Source organism: Nicotiana tomentosiformis, chromosome 11 (assembly GCF_000390325.3).
Source record: "Nicotiana tomentosiformis chromosome 11, ASM39032v3, whole genome shotgun sequence".
Classification (NCBI taxonomy): Eukaryota; Viridiplantae; Streptophyta; class Magnoliopsida; order Solanales; family Solanaceae; genus Nicotiana; species Nicotiana tomentosiformis.
Window position 1 is genome coordinate 19493095 of NC_090822.1, and position 3899 is coordinate 19496993.

The 3899-nt window shown below is 31.5% G+C and overlaps 1 long non-coding RNA gene across 2 annotated transcripts; it reads left to right on the plus strand.

Moving 5' to 3' along the window:
* Positions 1–432: 432 nt before the first annotated feature.
* Positions 433–2968, plus strand: LOC138900890 (uncharacterized). Of its 2 annotated transcripts, XR_011412218.1 has the most exons (3): positions 537–685; positions 921–1022; positions 2627–2968. It is a non-coding gene; the product is annotated as an uncharacterized lncRNA (long non-coding RNA). The 2 variants fall into 2 exon arrangements; XR_011412217.1 differs by having other exon boundaries at positions 433–1022.
* The last annotated feature ends 931 nt before the right edge of the window (positions 2969–3899 follow it).

The following is a 3899-nucleotide window of genomic DNA, read 5'->3' on the forward strand; positions in this document are numbered from 1 at the left end:
ATCTGTTGAAATCGACGGAATCAATAGAAGTTAAGAATGAATTTAATGCAGAGTTATCCGGAATAATAGTTGATCACATATCTTGTCACAACCCACTTCTGACACTGATATTCAATTGTTGCTACTAATCATTAAAGTGTCATTAGTTTTCTTACAATTGATAATATTTTATTTGTAGTCGATAATAACATAAATCAAAGGTTTATTATCCTGGATATTGTTGAGCTGAAGATTTATTAGAACATTATTTAAACCAATTCCTGTGGAGACGATTTAATACTATACTATCTTTGACTAGCGAGCATACGTTTTATACACCGATTTTGCGCTCGTCATGTTGCTAAATATACTTATATAAGTGGAACAACTTTATGTTGTCGTATAGAGTAAAAATTTTACCCAGAAGTTTTTTCTTGTTACCAAATATTTTGATCTTGTTGCCATATTTTGTGGGTATTATAATAAAATTTAAATACAAAATAAATTAGCAACAATATATTTCCATTGTTACCAAAAATATTTACATTGTTGGTTCAATTCTTTCGCAAAAATGTTAGGCGGCAAAATTTCCCTCTTTTTTTTGCCTAACCCGTCCCTCTTTTGTTCCAAACTTCCAATTCACCAAACTTCAGAGCTGCTAAGTAGGTTACTCGGCCTTCCCTCAATCCAAGTTAGGGTTTGAAATGTTAAGCTTCTTCCTCTCTCTAGTTACAGTTATTTCAAGTTTAGGGCTTTGATTTCTCATGTAAACATATTTTTCGCAATTCGAATGCATCATCCCTAGAGAGAAAAACTTAATGACTCAGAATGCTAGATCTGAGAATTTTCCTGAAGAAATCAAAGATTTAATTATAAAAATCAGTATTCTCAATTCATGTTTCAATTCAAAAAGGATTAACTTTTTCCAAGTATAATTATAGGTTGTGGCATGCTTTGGAGGGTTCTGCAGAAACGGCAGAGCTTTGCGACGTAGATCCGTTTGACGCCATTTTCACGATAGTCAGGCTTCTCTTTTCCTTCAAGTGAGTTTTTCACAAGCACACTATTTCTTTCTACTTTCATCAATATTTCTATTATATTATTCTCTTGACTAGTTATCTCGTTCGACAAAATTCTTTCAGTGCCCGGTTACAGGGTTACAATTCCATCAAAGTAAAATTAGGGCTTGAAACTCTAAGCTAGTTTTATTTAAGTTTCAGTTGTTCTCATAGTAGGTTACATTTTGGAGAATAGCAAGCTTCGTCCTAATTCTTGTGTATGTCCTTTTCCTTTAGAAATTGTTACTAGACAAGTATTTCACTATAGATATCATCCCTCTATTTGCATAGGCAATACGAGTTTTTGTATATTAGAGTAATGTTTGGAGGTTGAAGCTCTGTTTCCACGGTGGTCTGTGCTCTTTGATTGTGTTTAGCTGTATTTTATACCCTCTAGTTTCATCTTCGATGATACATTTTCTGGGAAGAGTAAGGATTTAGTGCACACCCTCAGGAACTCTGTTAGAGATAAGCACTAAATATGAACTTGAAGATGAATTCATGTTCATATTCATATAGAAGTTGACCAAATTGTTGTAGGAAAGGAAATATTGGCAGTACCTAATATTGGCATTACATTAAATTCATTTGTTTGAAGCTTCTTTATTTCTTCGTTTCAAATGTATTAACTCTTTTTTGAAAGCTCTTTAGTGGACAATCTTAGTAATTTAGTTTAAGCAATGTGCTCTCCTAATTTCCTTGCTTTTGGTAGAGATAATATTACAAGAATGCTTGCATCTTGTGTTGTGTAGCATTATAAGTATAAAAACACATGTGCAACATCTTTGCTAATATAGAAAAGCTAAGGCTGTGCATTTCTTGGTAATAGAAAACCATAGTTTGCTTTCAATGGTCTCTTGTGTATGGTGATATGCATTTTTTAAGTTAATGTCATTGGGTGATGTATTCATCTGGTGTAGAGTTTTTTTTCCTGCCTAATTCTTTGAATTTAGGCAACTTCTATTGAACTTGACAACCTTCTGTTTTGGGACACAGAGAATTGAATGAAGTTCTTATTGTAGACATGTAGACCTTCTGGCTCCTTTGTTAATTTTCTGTAGATAATTTCAATATATTAAAATTAAAGTCAAAGGAGTCCAATTGAATTATCTGTTAAAAAATCTATATCCCACTCGGTAAAGCACTTTAGTGTTGTTTATATAGCTGCTATCTCATTGTTTAAACGATTGCTTGGATTTTATTTTTTGAAACTTCTATCTTCTTTTTTCTTGTCAATAAAATGAATGAATGAAGGTATAAACAATAACTACATGTAATTGCTTTTTTAGTTCACAACAGGTTTGAGTCTAATGTGAGAAAGTCTACATAGGTTACCTTACATTTTGATAGTAATACCAAATATATGGATATAGTTTATGCTGCCATGTAGAGTAGTTTGTGGATATAAACTTTGTGATGATATACTAGGACTTGGTAAACTTTCTCTTATGTTAAAGTTTGTAATGATAAAATTCAGTTGTAATTTAGAAATTACTACTAATATATATGCTCCATATATATATATATATATATATATATATTGCATTGTAAATAGTCTTTTGAATTGATTTTTTCATAAATAAATGCAGATTCAATTGGAATCAAAGAAGATTGTAGAAAAGCTAGAAGAAAAGCCTTGAGAAATAAATAAGTCTTTGGGAGAAAAGTATTAGAGATCCGAGTTGGTAAATGGAGGTCAATCAAGGCAATTCCATCAACAAAGCTATCAAACGAGCTGGGAATAACTTCTCGAACAAGTGGAAGGACCTCACAAAAGAGAAGAAAGATGCAACCCTGATTAGATTATATTGTACTTTTCAAGACAATTATATTCTTATTGTAGGACGTATTAGTTTGTCATAATGTGACAAAAAATAGTGTTTGTCCCAGAATTGCCTTATCAATAATATGCTATATTCTTTGACTACAAATTATCTTTGTATTTTTTGACAATAGTAATTGTCACTAATCATGACGATTTATAGTGACATTTTTGTTTTGTTGGTAACATTCATATTTTTAGTGATGAGATGATAGTTTTAGCTATAAAATTGTAAACCTTATTTATAAAAGCAAAGTTGTCACTAATATATACATTTAGGGACGAAATACTTTTTTGTACCTAAAAGGCATTCTTTAGTGATGAAATTGTGAATGTTTAACTATGAAATATATAATACTTCAGAGACAATTTATGTTATCACTAATTAAACTAAATAATTAATGACAAATATTTTTGTCGGCATTAATGATCTTTTTAGTGACGAAAATATAGTATCAACTACGATTTTTTAATACTTTTTCTGACAAATAACTGTCATAAATACTATCACTTTGGGGACGAAAAAATATGTCGTAGTTAATATAATTCTATTTAGCGACGAAACACAAAAGTTGTCTGCATATATTATTAGTGACGGTGTTTTACGGACAAAAGATTGACAAAAAATATTTTGTCACAAAAAGTCATTTGTGACGAAATATGAATTTTAGGTGACAAAACAATTTATCACAGATAGTCGAATTTGTTGTAGTGTATCCTTAGCATAAAGCATAGTATCTCTTCTTATTGTTAGAGTGAAATTGCCCCTCTCCGCTTGTGGATGTAGGTCACTTTGACCGAACCACGTTAAATTTGTGTCTTCTTTGTCTACTTTAATTGTCGTTGTTATCAACTTCCATTGTCTTTGTTATTGTCATTATACCGTTGTTTGGCTAAATTTCGTACTACCCGGGTTCCCGATCCTAACAGTTAGCAGATAAATTCAGTTGATGACACGTTACACGGCACCCTTTCTTGCACGGCACCCTTTCTTGCATGATAGCCAATTTTCGGACTGGTATTTGAAAAATAGCCAGCGT